The sequence below is a fragment of the Pseudophryne corroboree genome (genome assembly GCF_028390025.1).
Source record: "Pseudophryne corroboree isolate aPseCor3 chromosome 6 unlocalized genomic scaffold, aPseCor3.hap2 SUPER_6_unloc_4, whole genome shotgun sequence".
Lineage (NCBI taxonomy): Eukaryota > Metazoa > Chordata > Amphibia > Anura > Myobatrachidae > Pseudophryne > Pseudophryne corroboree.
Window position 1 is genome coordinate 196,509 of NW_026967605.1, and position 19,604 is coordinate 216,112.

Here is a 19,604-nt window from a genome sequence, read left to right on the forward strand (position 1 = left end):
ATCCCATGTTATACAGTGTGGATGGTGTGGGCTGGTATGAATTTTGCCCTTGGATTTCCAAAATCCTTTCCTCGTACTGTCCGTCTCCTCTGGGCACTGGGGGTAATTCCAAGTTGATCGCAGCAGGAAATTTTTTAGCAGTTGGGCAAAACCATGTGCACTCATTTTTTTAAGGGGAGGTTCATTAAAATCCTGTACTCAGCCCCCCTTCGCCATTATAATTGATCAAATTCCTATATTAATAAGTACCCCAGCGAAAATTATATTTTTTCAGCAGAATGTTTCTGTACACAGATTGGTCTGCTAAAAAATTGGACAAGTGTGTAGGGAGGATTGTATGTAGACAATGCTGTTTTTGTAGGAAAATAGGTTCAGGAACTGTGGGCAGGGCAGAGGTGGGTGGTGATGAGGGTGGAGCTACCACAGTGGCGGGGCACCACTTAGTGCCTACACTTTTTTTTAAAAACACATAATGCCCCCAGTAGTGCCCTATATACACTTAGTGCGCCAAAAGTGCCATATATACACATAATGCCCCCAGTGTAGTGTCAGAGACACAATGCCAACAGTGTAGTGCCAAATACACATAATGCCCTCTGTGTAGTGCCAAATACACAATGCCCCAGTGTAGTGCCAGATGCACAATGCCTCCAGTTGTGCCAGATACACAATGCCCCAGTAGTGGCAGTTACACAATGCCCCCAGTAGTGCCACATACACAATGCCCCCAGTGTAGTGCCAGATATACATATTGCCCACAGTGTAGTGCTAGATACACATAATGCCCTCAGTGTAGTGCCAAATACACAATGCCCCCAGTGTAGTGCCAGATATACATATTGCCCACAGTGTAGTGCTAGATACACATAATGCCCTCAGTGTGGTGCCAAATACACAATGCCCCCAGTGTAGTGCCAGATATACATATTGCCCACAGTGTAGTGCTAGATACACATAATGCCCTCAGTGTAGTGCCAAATACACAATGCCCCCAGTGTAGTGCCAGACACACAATGCTCCCAGAGTAGTGCAGATACACCATGCCCCCAGAGAAGTGCCAGATACACAATGACCCCAGTAGTGGCAGTTACACATTCTGGCCCTAGAAGTGCCAGATACACAATGCCCCCAGTAGTGCCAGTTACTCATTCTGGCCCCAGTAGTGCCAGATAGACAATGCCCCCAGTAGTGCCAGATTCACAATGCCCCAGTATAGTGCCAGATACACAATGCATCCAGTAGTGCCAGTTACACATTCTGTCCCCACTAGTGCAAGTTACCCAATGCCCCCTGTAGTGCCAGTTACACATTGTGCCCCCAGAGTGCCAGTTACACAATGCCCCCAGTGTAGTGCTAGATACACAATGCCCCAGTGTAGTGCCAGATACACAATGTCCCAGTGTAGTGTCAGATACCCAATGCCCCAGTAGTGCCAGTTACACATTCTGCCCACACGTTCACCCCTCTTCTGCTGCTGCAGCTGCCAATGTCTGTATATGTGGGGAAGGGAAGGCGCAGCGTGCGCCTTGCCTGCCCCTCTCCAGCGGCCATTTGAGGCGCTGGCTTGTAAGCCATTCAAAGTTTGCGGCCTGCAGCCAATCAGGGACCGCCACTGTCGGTCCGCGAGCTCTGACCGGCTGGCGGCCAGAGCCACATTTGAAATGGCCGCGTGCCCCTTTGCCCGGACCCCGCCGCTGTGGGCAGGCCGCAGACGTTCCGGCCCATCGTTTTAGAAAAGTAACGACGTTCCGGCCCAAAAATAGCCCCGATTTGCAGAGGATTGGAAAAGCGTGTACCCAGCTCTACTCCCAGATTAGGGCGCTGTAGGTCCCGGAGAAGGTCTGTTACTCCCTGGTACATAACACATACAGGCAAACAGACATTGTGGGGTAAATTTACTAAGACGGGAGATCTATGTAAGATGGGATGTTGCCCATAGCAACCAATCAGATTCTACTTTTCATTTATCTAGCACCTTCTAGAACAGTGATGGCGAACCTTTGGCACTCCAGCTGTTGTTGAACTACATATACCAGCATGCCCAGCTACAGTTTTGCCATGCTAAAACTGTAGCAGGGCATGCTGGGATGTGTAGTTCAACAACAGCTGGAGTGCCAAAGGTTCCCTATCACTGTTCTAGAAGGTAATACCTGGGATCTGATTGGTTGCTATTGGCAACATCCCATCTTAGTACATTTACCGCTGTGAGCGTGATGGGAGAGGACAGGTCAGGGCTTAATACTAACGGGGAACAAGGTAGAGGTCAGGCAGTGTATAGTTATGCTGGGACTTGTGGTCCCTCTGACAGAGCTCAGCTATATCCATGGGAGACACCCTGGACGGGGCAGGGCTAACCCAATGTTTATTTACTGCAGGCCCCGCCCACTACACCTCACAGGCCATTTCCGGCGCCGCCATGTTGCTGCACCGGAAGTGGGGCAGGTAGCGTGTGAGTGGGGCGGTGAGGCTGTCGCTGTGTCACCCCGAGACCCCCCAACCGCTGACATAACGGTCGCCCAGCGCGCCGGCTGAGGGTCCTCGGGCGCCGACCGACCCCCTCTGATTGGCCGCCGGCGACGCTCTCGCGAGACCGGCGACGCTCTCCCGTGGCCCCGCCCCGCCAGCACGGGAGCACAGTGCGTCACGTGACCCCTCCCCTCAGCGCCGCCGCCATCTTGTCCTGGGATCCCCGCACACGGAGGAGGTGGCGGAGGAGGGAGCGTGACGTGTCGTGACGTAACGAGTGAATATCGCGACCGAGGCGACAGGGACGCAGCCTGGGGGGGGGGCGAGAGAGAGCGGGAGACGGAGCAAGGTCCCCCCGGGAGGAGGCGGCCCGTTACCCGCACGCAGAGAGGGACTGAGCCCGGGCCTTCGGGCCTAGCACACCGCGAGCTCGGGGTCCAGCGCCGCCGCCTCAGTGCTCGGGTCAGGGCCGGTGGCCAGTAACGCACAGCCGGGGAGGGGGCACCTCTTACCGCCAGGGGGCCCCGTGTCTGACACCCCGGGGGCCACACACAGGACTGGGGGCACCTACAAGTCACCTGGGTCAGACATGTTTACATTCAGCGGGCCGGGGTCAGGGCAGGCAGCTGTACACTCGCGTGTAGCGGCCTAGGCAGCGGTATACCGGCACTGCACCCACTATATATAGCTCTTATATATATATATATATAGGTGCACAGGCAGGTACACCTGTATATACAGCGCCAGGCGGGGCCCTGGAGGGAGAGACACTGACGCTACGGGGTCGCTGCGCAGGGTAACGTCTTACTGTACCCACCCCCGGGGCCCGGTCACATCGCAGAGATCCGGGGCCCAAATACCGTCATCCAAAGGAAGATAACCCAGAGCCGTAAGGAACGCGCAGTGAGGAGACCCCGGCGGCATCCTGGTGGAAGGTAAATGGCCAAGCGGAGTCTGCTGTATACTGTCAGGAGTCTGCTGTATACTGTCAGGGTACAGGGGATGTGACAGTCCCATAGCGGACTCATATACTGTCTGCTGTATACTGTCAGGGTACAGGGGGTGTGACAGTCCCAGAGTGGGGTTATATACTGTCTGCTGTATACTGTCAGTGTACAGGGGGTGTGACAGTCCCATAGCGGGGTTATATACTGTCTGCTGTATACTGTCAGGGTACAGGGGGTGTGACAGTCCCAGAGTGGGGTTATATACTGTCTGCTGTATACTGTCGGGGCACAGGGGGTGTGACAGTCCCAGAGCGGGGTTATATACTGTCTGTTGTATACTGCCAGGGTACAGGGGGTGTGACAGTCCCATAGAGGGCTTATATACTGTCTGCTGTATAATGTCAGGGTACAGCGGGTGTGACTATCCCAGAGCGGGCTTATATACTGTCAGTGTACAGGGGGTGTGACAGTCCCATAGCGGGGTTATATACTGTCTGCTGTATACTGTCAGGGTACAGGGGCTGTGACAGTCCCAGAGCGGGGTTATATACTGTCTGCTGTATACTGCCAGGGTACAGGGGGTGTGACAGTCCCAGATCGGGGCTTATATACTGTCTATTGTATACGGTCAGGGTACAGGGGGTGTGACAGTCCCAGAACAGGGTTATATACGGTCTGCTGTATACTGTCAGGGTACAGGGGGTGTGACAGTCCCAGAACAGGGTTATATACGGTCTGCTGTATACTGTCAGGGTACAGGGGGTGTGACAGTCCCATAGCGGGGTCATATACTGTCTGCTGTATACTGTCAGTGTACAGGGGGTGTGACAGTCCCATAGCGGGGTTATATACTGTCTGCTGTATACTGCCAGGGTACAGGGGGTGTGACAGTCCCAGAGCGGGGTTATATACTGTCTGTTGTATACTGTCAGGGTACAGGGGGTGTGACAGTCCCATAGCGGGGTTATATACTGTCTGCTGTATACTGTCAGGGTACAGGGGGTGTGACAGTCCCAGAGCGGGGTTATATACTGTCTGTTGTATACTGCCAGGGTACAGGGGGTGTGACAGTCCCAGAGCGGGGTTATATGCTGTCTGTTGTATACTGCCAGGGTACAGGGGGTGTGACAGTCCCAGATCGGGGTTATATACTGTCTGTTGTATACTGTCAGGGTACAGGGGGTGTGACAGTCACAGAGCGGGGTTATATACTGTCTGTTGTATACTGCCAGGGTACAGGGGGTGTGACAGTCCCATAGAGGGCTCATATACTGTCTGCTGTATAATGTCAGGGTACATGGGGTGTGACTATCCCAGAGCGGGCTTATATACTGTCTGCTGTATACTGCCAGGGTACAGGGGGTGTGACAGTCCCAGATCGGGGCTTATATACTGTCAATTGTATACGGTCAGGGTACAGGGGGTGTGACAGTCCCAGAACAGGGTTATATACGGTCTGCTGTATACTGTCAGGGTACAGGGGGTGTGACAGTCCCAGAGCGGGGTCATATATGGTCTGCTGTATACTGTCATGGTACAGGGGGGGGTGACAGTACCAGAGCGGGGTTATATACTGTCTGCTGTATACTGCCAGGGTACAGGGGGTGTGACAGTCCCAGATCGGGGCTTATATACTGTCTATTGTATACGGTCAGGGTACAGGGGGTGTGACAGTCCCAGAACAGGGGTATATACGGTCTGCTGTATACTGTCAGGGTACAGGGTGTGTGACAGTCCCAGAGTGGGGTTATATACTGTCTGCTGTATACTGCCAGGGTACAGACGGTGTGACAGTCCCAGAGCGGGGTTATATAGTGTCTGCTGTATACTGTCAGGGTACAGGGTGTGTGACAGTCACAGAGTGGGGTTATATACTGGCAGGGTACAGGGGGTGTGACAGTCCCAGAGCGGGGTTATATAGTGTCTGCTGTATACTGTGAGGGTACAGGGAGTGTGACAGTCCCAGAGTGGGGTTATATACGGTCTGTTGTATACTGTCAGTGTACAGGGTGTGTGACAGTCCCATCCGGGGCTCATATACGGTCGGGGTACAGGGGGTGTGACAGTCCAAGAGCGGGGCTTATATACTGTCTGCTGTATACTGTCAGGGTACAGGGGGGTGAGACAGTGCCAGAGCGGTTCTTATATACTGTCTGCTGTATACTCTCAGGGTACAGGGGGTCTGACAGTCCCAGAGCGGGGCTTATATACTGTCAGTATACAGGGGGGGTGATAGTCCCATCCGGGGCTTATGTACTGTCTGCTGTATACTGTGAGGGTACAGGGGGTGTGACATTCCCTTAGCAGGGTTATATACTGTCTGCTGTATACTGTCAGGGTACAGCGGGGTGTGACAGTCCCATAGCGGGCTTATATACGGTCTGCTGTATACTGCCTGCTGTATACTGCCAGGGTACAGAGGGTGTGACAGTCCCAGAGCGGGCTTATATACTGTCTGCTGTATACTGTGAGGATACAGGGGGTGTGACAGTCCCACAGTGGGGCTTATATACTGTCTGCTGTATACTGTCAGGGTACAGACGGTGTGACAGTCCCAGAGCAGGGCTTTGTACTGTCTGCTGTATACTGTCAGGGTACAGGGGGGGGGGGGGGGGGGGGGGGACAGTCCCAGAGTGGGGTTATATACTGTCTGCTGTATACTGCCAGGTTACAGACGGTGTGACAGTCCCATCCGGGGCTCATATACTGTCTGCTGTATACTGTCAGGGTACAGGGGGTGTGACAGTCCCAGAGCGGGGTTATATACTGTCTGCTGTATACTGTCAGGGTACAGGGGGTGTGACAGTCCCAGAGCTGGGTTATATACTGTCAGGGTACAGGGGGTGTGACAGTCCCATAGCGGGGTTATATACTGTCGGGGTACAGCGGGGGTGACTGTCCCAGAGCGGGGTTATATACAGTCTGCTGTATACTGTCAGGGTACAGGGGGTGTGACAGTCCCAGAGCTGGGTTATATACTGTCAGGGTACAGGGGGTGTGACAGTCCCATAGCGGGCTTATATACTGTCTGTTGTATACGGTCAGTGTACAGAGGGTGTGACAGTCCCATTCGGGGCTCGTATACTGTCAGGGTACAGGGGGTGTGACAGTCCCAGAGCGGTGTTTATATACTGCCTGCTGCATACTGTCGGGGTACTGAGGGTGTGACAGTCCCATTCGGGGCTTATATACTATCAGGGTACCCCCTGTGACAATGCCAGAGCGGGGTTATATTCGGCCTGCTGTATACTGTCAGGGTACAGGGGGGGGGGGGGGGGGTGACAGTGCCAGAGCGGGGCTTATATACTGTCTGCTGTATATTCTCAGGGTACAGGGGGTGTGACAGTCCCATAGCTGGGTTATATACTGTCTGCTGTATACTGTCAGCGTACAGGGGGGGGGGGTGACAGTGCCAGAGCGGGGCTTATATACTGTCTGCTGTATACTCTCAGGGTACAGGGAGTGTGACAGTCCTAGAGCGGGGCTTATATATTGTCTGTATACTGTGAGGGTACAGGGGGTGTGACATTCCCATAGATGGGTTATATACTGTCTGCTGTATACTGTCAGGGTACAGGGGGGGTGACTGTCCTAGAGCGGGTTTATATACTGTCTGCTGTATACTGTCAGGGTACAGGGGGTGTGACAGTCCCACAGCGGGCTTATATACTGTCTGCTGTATACTGTGAGGATACAGGGGGTGTGACAGTCCCACAGTGGGGCTTATATACTGTCTGCTGTATACTGTCAGGGTACAGACGGTGTGACAGTCCCAGAGCAGGGCTTGTGTACTGTCTGCTGTATACTGTCAGGGTACAGGGTGTGTGACGGTCCCATATCGGGGTTATATACTGTCTGCTGTATACTGTCAGAGTACAGGGTGTGTGACAGTCCCAGAGTGGGGTTATATACTGTCTGCTGTATACTGCCAGGTTACAGACGGTGTGACCGTGCCAGAGCGGGGTTATATACTGTCTGCTGTATACTGTCAGCGTACAGGGGGTGTGACAGTCCCATAGCGGGGTTATATACTGTCTGCTGTATACTGTCAGGGGACAGGGGGTGTGACAGTCCCAGAGCTGGCTTGTATACTGCCAGGGTACAGGGGGTGTGACAGTCCCAGAGCGGGGCTTATATACTGTCTGCTATATACTGTCAGGGTACAGGGGGTGTGACTGTCCTAGAGCGGGGCTTATATACTGTCTGCTGTATACTGTCAGGGTACAGGGGGTGTGACTGTCCCAGAGCGGGGTTATATACTGTCTGCTATATACTGTCAGGGTACAGGGGGTGTGACAGTCCCAGAGTGGTGCTTATATACTGGCTGCTGTATACTGTCACGGTACAGGGGGTGTGACAGTCCCAGAGCGGGGTTATATACGGTCTGCTGTATACTGTCAGGGTACAGGGGGTGTGACAATCCCAGAGTGGGGCTTATATACTGTCTGCTGTATACTGTCAGGGTACAGATGGTGTGACAGTACCAGAGCAGGGCTTATATAGTGTCTTCTGTATACTGTCAGGGTACAGGGGGTGTGACAGTCCCATAGAGGGCTCATATACTGTCTGCTGTATAATGTCAGGGTACAGGGGGTGTGACTATCCCAGAGCGGGCTTATATACTGTCAGTGTACAGGGGGTGTGACAGTCCCATAGCGGGGTTATATACTGTCTGCTGTATACTGTCAGGGTACAGGGGGTGTGACAGTCCCAGAGCGGGGTTATATACTGTCTGTTGTATACTGTCAGGGTACAGGGGGTGTGACAGTCCCATAGCGGGGTTATATACTGTCTGCTGTATAATGCCAGGGTACAGGGGGTGTGACAGTCCCAGAGCGGGGTTATATACTGTCTGTTGTATACTGTCAGGGTACAGGGGGTGTGACAGTCCCATAGCGGGGTTATATACTGTCTGTTGTATACTGCCAGGGTACAGGGGGTGTGACAGTCCCATAGAGGGCTCATATACTGTCTGCTGTATAATGTCAGGGTACAGGGGGTGTGACTATCCCAGAGCGGGCTTATATACGGTCTGCTGTATACTGCCAGGGTACAGGGGGTGTGACAGTCCCAGATCGGGTCTTATATACTGTCAATTGTATACGGTCAGGGTACAGGGGGTGTGACAGTCCCAGAACAGGGTTATATACGGTCTGCTGTATACTGTCAGGGTACAGGGGGGGGGTGACAGTACCAGAGCGGGGTTATATACTGTCTGCTGTATACTGCCAGGGTACAGGGTGTGTGACAGTCACAGAGTGGGGTTATATACTGTCTGCTGTATACTGTCAGGGTACAGGGGGTGTGACAGTCCCAGAGCGGGGTTATATAGTGTCTGCTGTATACTGTGAGGGTACAGGGGGTGTGACAGTCCCAGAGTGGGGTTATATACGGTCTGTTGTATACTGTCAGTGTACAGGGTGTTTGACAGTCCCATCCGGGGCTCATATACTGTCAGGGTACAGGGGGTGTGACAGTCCAAGAGCGGGGCTTATATACTGTCTGCTGTATACTGTCAGGGTACAGGGGGTTGTGACAGTGCCAGAGCGGTGCTTATATACTGTCTGCTGTATACTCTCAGGGTACAGGGGGTCTGACAGTCCCAGAGCGGGGCTTATATACTGTCTGCTGTCAGTATACAGGGGGGGGTGACAGTCCCATCCGGGGCTTATATACTGTCTGCTGTATACTGTGAGGGTACAGGGGGTGTGACATTCCCTTAGCAGGGTTATATACTGTCTGCTGTATACTGTCAGGGTACAGCGGGGTGTGACAGTCCCATAGCGGGCTTATATACGGTCTGCTGTATACTGTCAGGGTACAGACGGTGTGACAGTCCCAGAGCAGGGCTTGTGTACTGTCTGCTGTATACTGTCAGGGTACGGGGGGGTAGGGGGGGGGGGGGACACAGTACCAGAGTGGGGCTTATATACTGTGTGCTTTATAATGTCAGGGTACAGGGTGTGTAACAGTCCCAGAGTGGGGTTATATACTGTCTGCTGTATACTGCCAGGTTACAGACGGTGTGACAGTCCCATCCGGGGCTCATATACTGTCTGCTGTATACTGTCAGGGTACAGGGGGTGTGACAGTCCCAGAGCGGGGTTATATACTGTCTGCTGTATACTGTCAGGGTACAGGGGGTGTGACAGTCCCAGAGCTGGGTTATATACTGTCTGCTGTATACTGCCAGGGTACAGGGGGTGTGACAGTCCCATAGCGGGCTTATATACTGTCTGTTGTATACGGTCAGTGTACAGAGGGTGTGACAGTCCCATTCGGGGCTCATATACTGTCTGCTGTATACTGTCAGGGTACAGGGGGTGTGACAGTCCCAGAGCGGTGTTTATATACTGCCTGCTGCATACTGTCGGGGTACTGAGGGTGTGACAGTCCCATTCGGGGCTTGTATACGATCAGGGTACAGTGGGTGTGACAATGCCAGAGCGGGGTTATATTCGGCCTGCTGTATACTGTCAGGGTACAGGGGGGGGGGGGGTGACAGTGCCAGAGCGGGGCTTATATACTGTCTGCTGTATATTCTCAGGGTACAGGGGGTGTGACAGTCCCATAGCGGGGTTATATACTGTCTGCTGTATACTGTCAGCGTACAGGGGGTGTGTGACAGTGCCAGAGCGGGGCTTATATACTGTCTGCTGTATACTCTCAGGGTACAGGGAGTGTGACAGTCCTAGAGCGGGGCTTATATACGGTCTGTATACTGTGAGGGTACAGGAGGTGTGACATTCCCATAGCGGGGTTATATACTGTCTGCTGTATACTGTCAGGGTACAGGGGGGGTGACTGTCCTAGAGCGGGTTTATATACTGTCTGCTATATACTGTCAGGGTACAGGGGGTGTGACAGTCCCATAGCGGGCTTATATACTGTCTGCTGTATACTGTGAGGATACAGGGGGTGTGACAGTCCCACAGTGGGGCTTATATACTGTCTGCTGTATACTGTCAGGGTACAGACGGTGTGACAGTCCCAGAGCAGGGCTTGTGTACTGTCTGCTTTATACTGTCAGGGTACAGGGGGGGGGGGGGGGGGGGGGGGGGGGGGGGGTGTGACAGTACCAGAGTGGGGCTTATATACTGTGTGCTTTATAATGTCAGGGTACAGGGTGTGTGACGGTCCCATATCGGGGTTATATACTGTCTGCTGTATACTGTCAGGGTACAGGGTGTGTGACAGTCCCAGAGTGGGGTTATATACTGTCTGCTGTATACTGCCAGGTTACAGACGGTGTGACAGTGCCAGAGCGGGGTTATATGCTGTATACTGTGAAGGTACAGGGGGTGTGACAGTCCCATAGCGGGGTTATATACTGTCTGCTGTATACTGTCAGCGTACAGGGGGTGTGACAGTCCCATAGCGGGGTTATATACTGTCTGCTGTATACTGTCAGGGGACAGGGGGTGTGACAGTCCCAGAGCTGGGTTGTATACTGCCAGGGGACAGGGGGTGTGACAGTCCCAGAGCGGGGCTTATATACTGTCTGCTGTATACTGTCAGGGTACAGGGGGTGTGACTGTCCCAGAGCGGGGTTATATACTGTCTGCTGTATACTTTCAGGGTACAGGGGGTGTGACAGTCCCAGAGCGGGGCTTATATACTGTCTGCTGTATACTGTCGGGGTACAGGGGGTGTGACCGTCCCAGAGCGGTGCTTATATACTGGCTGCTGTATACTGTCACGGTACAGGGGGTGTGACAGTCCCAGAGCGGGGTTATATACGGTCTGCTGTATACTGTCAGGGTACAGGGGGTGTGACAGTCCCAGAGTGGGGCTTATATACTGTCTGCTGTATACTGTCAGGGTACAGATGGTGTGACAGTACCAGAGCAGGGCTTATATACGGTCTGTATACTGTGAGGGTACAGGGGGTGTGACAGTCCTAGAGCGGGGCTTATATACGGTCTGTATACTGTGAGGGTACAGGGGGTGTGACATTCCCATAGATGGGTTATATACTGTCTGCTGTATACTGTCAGGGTACAGGGGGTGTGACAGTGCCAGAGCTGGGGTTATATACTGTCTGCTGTATACTGTCAGGGTACAGGTTGGGGGCGGGGGGGGGTGACAGAGCGTTGCTTATATACTGTCTGCTGTATACTGTCGGGGTACTGGTCCCATTCGGGGCTTATATACTGGCTGCTGTATACTGTCATGGTACAGGGGGTGTGACAGTGCCAGAGCGGGGTTATATACGGTCTGCTGTATAATGTCAGGGTACAGGGGGTGTGACAGTCCCAGAGCGGGGTTATATACTGTATACTGTGGGATTGTATACTGTCTGCTGTATACTGTCAGCGTATAGGGGATGTGACAGTACCAGAGCGGGGTTATATACTGTCTGCTGTATACTGTCAGGGTACAGGGGGTGTGACAGTCCCAGAGCGGGGTTATATACTGTCTGCTGTATACTGTGGGATTGTATACTGTCTGCTGTCAGGGTACAGGGGGTGTGACAGTCCCAGAGCGGGGTTATATACTGTCTGCTGTATACTGTCAGGGTACAGATAGTGTGACAGTCCCAGAGCGGGGTTATATAGTGTCTGCTGTATACTGTCAAGGTACAGGGGGTGTGACAGTCCCAGATCGGGGTTATATACTGTCTGCTGTATACTGTCAGGGTACAGGGGGTGTGACAGTCCCAGAGCGGGGTTATATACTGTCTGCTGTATACTGTCAGGGTACAGGGGGTGTGACAGTCCCAGAGCGGGGTTATATACTGTCTGCTGTATACTGTCAGGGTACAGATGGTGTGACCGTTCCAGAGCGGGGTTATATACTGTCTGCTGTATACTGTCAGGGGAGGTGACCGTACCAGAGCGGGGCTTGTATACTGTCAGGGTACAGGGGGGTGACAGTACCAGAGCGGGGCTTGTATACTGTCAGGGTACGGGGGGGGGGGGGGGGGTGATAGTACCAGAGTGGGGCTTGTATACTGTCAGGGTACGGGGGTGGGGTGACAGTACCAGAGTGGGTCTTGTATACTGTCAGGGTATGGGAGGGTGACAGTACCAGAGTGGGGCTATATACTGTCTGCTGTATACTGTCAGGGTACAGATGGTGTGACCGTTCCAGAGCGGGGTTATATACTGTCTGCTGTATACTGTCAGGGGAGGTGACAGTACCAGAGCGGGGCCTATATACTGTATATACATCCAGGGTACGGGGGGGGGGGGGGGGGCTGGGGGGGGCGGGGGGGGGGCGGTGACTGTACCAGAGTGGGGCATGTATACTGTCAGGGTACAGGGGGGTGTCAGTACCAGAGCGGGGCTTGTATACTGTCAGGGTACAGGGAGGTGACAGTACCAGAGCGGGGCTTGTATACTGTCAGGGTACAGGGGGGTGACAGTACCAGAGCGGGGCTTGTATACTGTCAGGGTACGGGGGGGTGACAGTACCAGAGTGGGGCTTGTATACTGTCAGGGTACGGGGGGGGTGACAGTACCAGAGCGGGTCTTGTATACTGTCAGGGTACGGGGGGGGTGACAGTACCAGAGTGGGGCTTGTATACTGTCAGGGTACAGGGGGGTGACAGTACCAGAGCGGGGCTTGTATACTGTCAGGGTACGGGGGGGGGGGGGGGGGGGTGACAGTACCAGAGTGGGGCTTGTATACTGTCGGGGTACAGGGGGGGTGACGGTACCAGAGCGGGGCTTGTATACTGTCAGGGTACATAGTGTTCACTCTAGGAGTGAAAAGGGGCAGGGCGCCGGACTCCGGGGGCACATGCGCGACCACTCAAATTAGGGGGCGTGGCCACGCCTACGTCATTTTAGGGGCGGTGCGGCCCACAGACGCTACTATAGAGAGCGTCTGTGGCCGGCGACGTCACTGTTGGGCGCGTGCCCAGCACCTCCGTCGGTGCTGGGCTTCCCCCAGCCCTCTCCCAATGCATGAATGGATACCGCACGCATGCGCACGGCATCTATACACGCCGGGAGGGCAGGAAGCGGGCGGCTGTTCTAGCAGGGTGCCGCAAAAGGGGCAGGGCGGGTTTTGCCTGCTAAAAAACGGGCAGGGCGCGGCGCCCTGCTAAAACAGCCTAGAGTGAACACTAGTACAGGGGGGTGACAGTACCAGAGTGGGGCATGTATACTGTCAGGGTACAGGGGGGTGACAGTACCAGAGCGGGGCTTGTATACTGTCATGGTACGGGGGGGGGGGGTGACAGTACCAGAGTGGGGCTTGTATACGGTCAGGGTACGGGGGGGGGGAGGGGGGGTGACAGTACCAGAGCGGGGCTTGTATACTGTCAGGGTACGGGGGGGGTGACAGTACCAGAGTGGGGCTTGTGTACTGTCAGGGTACGGGGGGGGAGGGGGGGTGACCGGAGCGGGGCTTGTATACTGTCAGGGTACAGGGGGGTGACAGTACCGGAGCGGGGCTTGTATACTGTCATGGTACAGGGGGGGGGGGGGGTGACAGTACCAAAGTGGGGCTTGTATACTGTCAGGGTACAGAGGGGTGACAGTACCAGAGCGGGGCTTGTATACTGTCATGGTACGGGGGGGGGGGGGGGGGGTGACAGTACCAGAGTGGGGCTTGTATACTGTCAGGGTACGGGGGGGGGGGGGGGGTGACAGTACCGGAGCGGGGCTTGTATACTGTCAGGGTACGGGGGGGGGGGGGGGGGAAGACAGTACCGGAGCGGGGCTTGTATACTGTCAGGGTACAGGGGGGTGACAGTACCAGAGCGGGGCTTGTATACTGTCATGGTACGGGGGGGGGGGGGGGTGACAGTACCAGAGTGGGGCTTGTATACTGTCAGGGTACGGGGGGGGGGGGGGGGAGACAGTACCGGAGCGGGGCTTGTATACTGTCAGGGTACAGGGGGGTGACAGTACCAGAGCGGGGCTTGTATACTGTCAGGGTACAGGGGGGTGACAGTACCAGAGTGGGGCTTGTATACTGTCAGGGTACAGAGGGGTGACAGTACCAGTGCGGGGCTTGTATACTGTCAGGGTACGGAGGGGGTGACAGTACCAGTGCGGGGCTTGTATACTGTCAGGGTACGGAGGGGGTGACAGTACCAGAGCGGGGCTTGTATACTGTCAGGGTACGGAGGGGGTGACAGTACCAGAGTGGGGCTTGTATACTGTCAGGGTACAGGGGGGGATACAGTACCAGAGTGGGGCTTGTATAATGTCAGGGTACGGGGGGGGGGGGGGGTGATAGTACCAGAGCGGGGCTTGTATACTGTCAGGGTACGGGGGGTTACAGTACCAGAGTGGGGCTTGTATACTGTCAGGGTACGGGGGGGTTACAGTACCAGAGCGGGGCTTGTATACTGTCAGGGTACGGGGGGGTTACAGTACTAGAGTGGGGCTTGTATACTGTCAGGGTACGGGGGGGGGGGGGGGGGGTGACAGTACCAGAGCGGGGCTTGTATACTGTCAGGGTACGGGGGGGGGGGGGGGTGACAGTACCAGAGCGGGGCTTGTATACTGTCAGGGTTTACAGTGTTACATTTTCTGCTTGTGTTGTAGTTATGTGAATGTTGCAATAAGTGGTTTCTGGTAAATAGGCAACGCCCCCTCTGAGCAGCGCAATTTGCATAAAGCTGCGTCAGACATAGAAATGTTCCGTTCGGTGTTGTGATATGAACTAAGGTAATAAAATTAAATGGTTCCAGCTGCCTATGTATGCACGTCCTCCTCTTACTAATGTATCTGCAGCACTTTCTGTGTATAGATTATCTTCCCTGCGCCGGGAAGCAGCACATAATGTGTCAGGTGTAGACCGCTGTACAGAGGTAATCAGGAACTCTGTATGATATAAAGACACTGCTGTACAGCACAGACTTACAGTAATAAGATAATGCAATGTGCTCCGCTAGTTTCAGGACTTTATATACAGTAAGTGGCTTGTACTTATGGCTGAAGGCTAGTATGAATTGGTGTTTGTTATATGGGCACGTTGGAATCTCTGGAGCCAGCTGTCAGTATGCAGTGTGAGCAAGACTGTCTCCATGGTAACACAACTTTCTCTGACGTCCTAGTGGATGCTGGGAACTCCGTAAGGAACATGGGGAATAGTGGCTCCGCAGGAGACTGGGCACAACTAAAGAAAGCTTTAGGACTATCTGGTGTGCACTGGCTCCTCCCTCTATGACCCTCCTCCAGACCTCAGTTAGAATGTTGTGCCCGGCTGAGCTGGATGCACACTAGGGGCTCTCCTGAGCTCTTAGAAAAAGAAAGTTTATTTTAGGTTTTTTATTTTCAGTGAGATCTGCTGGCAACAGACTCTCTGCTACGAGGGACTAAGGGGAGAGAAGTGAACCTACCTGCTTGCAGCTAGCTTGGGCTTCTAGGCTACTGGACACCATTAGCTCCAGAGGGATCGAACACAGGCCCAGCCTCGGTCGTCCGGTCCCAGAGTCGCGCCGCCGCCCCCCTTACAGAGCCAGAAGCAAGAAGAGGGTCCTGGAAATCGTCAGCAGAAGACGTCGGTCTTCATCAAGGTAGCGCACAGCACTGCAGCTGTGCGCCATTGCTTCCCATGCACACCTCACACTCCGGTCACTGATGGGTGCAGGGCGCTGGGGGGGGGGGGCGCCCTGAGCTGCAATATTGAGTACCTTGGCTGGCAAATAACACATAATATAGTCATAGAGACTATATATGTGTAAAATACCCCTGCCAGATATACATAGAAAAAAGCGGGAGAAGTCCGCCGAAAAAGGGGCGGGGCTATCTCCCTCGGCACACTGGCGCCATTTTCCCTCACAGCTCCGCTGGAAGGATCGCTCCCAGGCTCTCCCCTGCAGTTTCCAGACTACATAGGGTAAAAAAGAGAGGGGGGGCACTAAATTTAGGCGCAATATTGTGTATACAAGCAGCTATTGGGAAGAATCACTCCGTTATAGTGTTAATCCCTGTGTTATATAGCGCTGTTGGTGTGTGCTGGCATATTCTCTCTCTGTCTCCCCAAAGGGCTTTGTGGGGTCCTGTCCTCAGTCAGAGCATTCCCTGTGTGTGTGGGGTGTGTCGGTACGGCTGTGTCGACATGTTTGATGAGGAGGCTTATGTGGAGGCGGAGCAGGTGCCGATAAATGTGATGTCACCCCCTGCGGGGTCGACACCTGAGTGGATGGTTATGTGGAAGGAATTACGCGACAGTGTCGACTCCTTACATAAAAGGTTTGACGACATAGCAGATGTGGGACAGCCGGCTTCTCAGCCTGTGCCTGCCCAGACGTCTCTAAAGCCATCAGGGTCTCTAAAACGCCCGCTACCTCAGATGGCAGACACAGATGTCGACACGGATACTGACTCCAGTGTCGACGATGATGAGACTAGTGTACATTCCAATAGAGCCACCCGTTACATGATTACGGCAATGAAAAATGTGTTGCATATTTCTGATATTACCCCAGGTACCACAAAAAAGGGTATTATGTTTGGAGAGAAAAAACTACCAGTGGTTTTTCCCCCATCTGATGAATTAAATGAAGTGTGTGAAGAAGCGTGGGCTTCCCCCGATAAGAAACTGGTAATTTCTAAAAAGTTACTAATGGCGTACCCTTTCCCGCCAGAGGACAGGTCACGTTGGGAGACATCCCCTAGGGTGGATAAAGCGCTCACATGTCTGTCAAAAAAGGTGGCACTACCGTCTCCTGACACGGCCGCCCTAAAGGAGCCTGCAGATAGAAAGCAGGAGGCTATCCTGAAGTCTGTATATACACACTCAGGTACAGGTTGAGTATCCCATATCCAAATATTCCGAAATACGGATTATTCCGAAATACGGACTTTTTTGAGTGAGAGTGAGATAGTGAAACCTTTGTTTTTTGATGGCTCAATGTACACAAACTTTGTTTAATACACAAAGTTATTAAAAATATTGTATTAAATGACCTTCAGGCTGTGTGTATAAGGTGTATATGAAACATAAATGAATTGTGTGAATGTAGACACGCTTTGTTTAATGCACAAAGTTATGAAAAATATTGGCTAAAATTACCTGCAGGCTGTGTGTATAAGGTGTATATGTAACATAAATGCATTCTGTGCTTAGATTTAGGTCCCATCGCCATGATATCTCATTATGGTATGCAATTATTCCAAAATACGGAAAAATCCCATATCCAAAATACCTCTGGTCCCAAGCATTTTGGATAAGGGATACTCAACCTGTATTATGCTGAGACCGGCTATTGCTTCAGCATGGATGTGCAGTGCTGCAGCTGCGTGGTCAGATTCCCTGTCGGAAAACATTGATACCCTAGACAGGGACACTATTTTGCTAACCGTAGAGCATATTAAAGACGCTGTCTTGTACATGAGAGATGCACAGAGGGATATTTGTCGGCTGGCATCTAAAATAAACGCAATGTCCATTTCTGCCAGGAGAGGATTGTGGACTCGGCAGTGGACAGGAGATGCAGATTCTAAAAGGCACATGGAAGTATTGCCTTACAAGGGTGAGGAGTTGTTTGGGGATGGTCTCTCGGACCTCGTTTCCACAGCGACAGCTGGGAAGTCGGCATTTTTACCCCATGTTCCCTCACAGCCAAAGAAAGCACAGTATTATCAGGTACAGTCCTTTCGGCCCCAGAAAGGCAAGCGGGTTAGAGGCGCGTCCTTTCTGCCCAGAGGCAGAGGTAGAGGGAAAAAGCTGCAACATACAGCCAGTTCCCAGGAACAAATGTCCTCCCCCGCTTCCTCTAAGTCCACCGCATGACGCTGGGGCTCCACAGGCGGAGCCAGGTACGGTGGGGGCCCGTCTCAAGAACTTCAGCGACCAGTGGGCTCGCTCACGGGTGGATCCCTGGATTCTACAAGTAGTATCTCAGGGGTACAAGCTGGAATTCGAGACGTCTCCCCCTCGCCGTTTCCTCAAATCTGCCTTGCCGACAGCTCCCCCGGACAGGGAGGCAGTGCTGGAGGCGATTCACAAGCTGTATTCTCAGCAGGTGATAATCAAGGTACCCCTCCTTCAACAAGGACGGGGTTACTATTCCACAATGTTTGTGGTACCGAAACCGGACGGTTCGGTGAGACCCATTTTAAATTTAAAATCCTTGAACACTTATATAAGAAGGTTCAAGTTCAAGATGGAATCGCTCAGGGCGGTGATTGCAAGCCTGGAGGAGGGGGATTCCATGGTATCACTGGACATCAAGGATGCTTACCTGCATGTCCCCATTTACCCTCCTCACCAGGAGTACCTCAGATTTGTGGTACAGGACTGTCATTACCAATTCCAGACGTTGCCGTTTGGTCTGTCCACGGCACCGAGGGTATTTACCAAGGTAATGGCCGAAATGATGATACTCCTTCGGAGAAAGGGAGTTTTAATTATCCCGTACTTGGACGATCTCCTTATAAAGGCGAGGTCCAGGGAACAGTTGTTGATCGGTGTAGCACTAGCTCGGGAAGTGCTACAACAGCACGGCTGGATCCTGAATATTCCAAAGTCGCAGCTGGTTCCTACAACGCGTCTACTGTTCCTGGGGATGGTTCTGGACACAGAACAGAAAAAAGTATTTCTCCCGGAGGATAAGGCCAAGGAGTTGTCATCTCTAGTCAGAGACCTCCTAAAACCAAAACAGGTGTCGGTGCACCACTGCACGCGAGTCCTGGGAAAGATGGTGGCTTCTTACGAAGCAATTCCATTCGGAAGGTTCCATGCAAGGATCTTTCAGTGGGATCTGTTGGACAAGTGGTCCGGATCGCATCTTCAGATGCATCGGCTGATAACCCTGTCTCCAAGGACCAGGGTGTCGCTGTTGTGGTGGCTGCAGAGTGCTCATCTTCTAGAGGGCCGCAGATTCGGCATACAGGACTGGGTCCTGGTGACCACGGATGCCAGCCTTCGAGGTTGGGGGGCAGTCACACAGGGAAGAAACTTCCAGGGACTATGGACAAGTCAGGAGACTTCCCTACAAAATCATGTGTTAGCACTGTCAGCAGTGTTCATTCCCGGAGTGGACAACTGGAAAGCAGGCTTTCTTAGCAGACACGACCTCCACCCGGGAGAGTGGGGACTTCATCCAGAAGTCTTCCAAATGATTGTACACCGGTGGGAAAGGCCACAGGTGGACATGATGGCGTCCTGCCTCAACAAAAAGCTAAAAAGATATTGCGCCAGGTCAAGGGACCCTTAGACGATAGCTGTGGACGCTCTGGTAACACCGTGGGTGTACCGGTCGGTGTATGTGTGTCCTCCTCT

The 19,604-nt window shown here is 53.2% G+C and overlaps 1 protein-coding gene across 4 annotated transcripts in view; it reads left to right on the top strand.

Annotated features, from left to right (window-relative positions):
* The first annotated feature begins 2,468 nt into the window (after positions 1 to 2,468).
* The window catches only part of GIGYF1 (GRB10 interacting GYF protein 1), a 96,507-nt gene continuing 79,371 nt past the window's right edge, over positions 2,469 to 19,604 (top strand). For 2 of the 4 annotated variants that reach the window (XM_063950443.1, XM_063950446.1), the window contains exon 1: positions 2,470 to 3,401. The gene's annotated coding sequence lies outside the window, so the exon portion shown is untranslated. Of the gene's footprint in view, positions 3,402 to 19,604 lie in introns of all 4 variants that reach the window. The other 2 variants (XM_063950444.1, XM_063950445.1) reach the window with 2 other exon arrangements.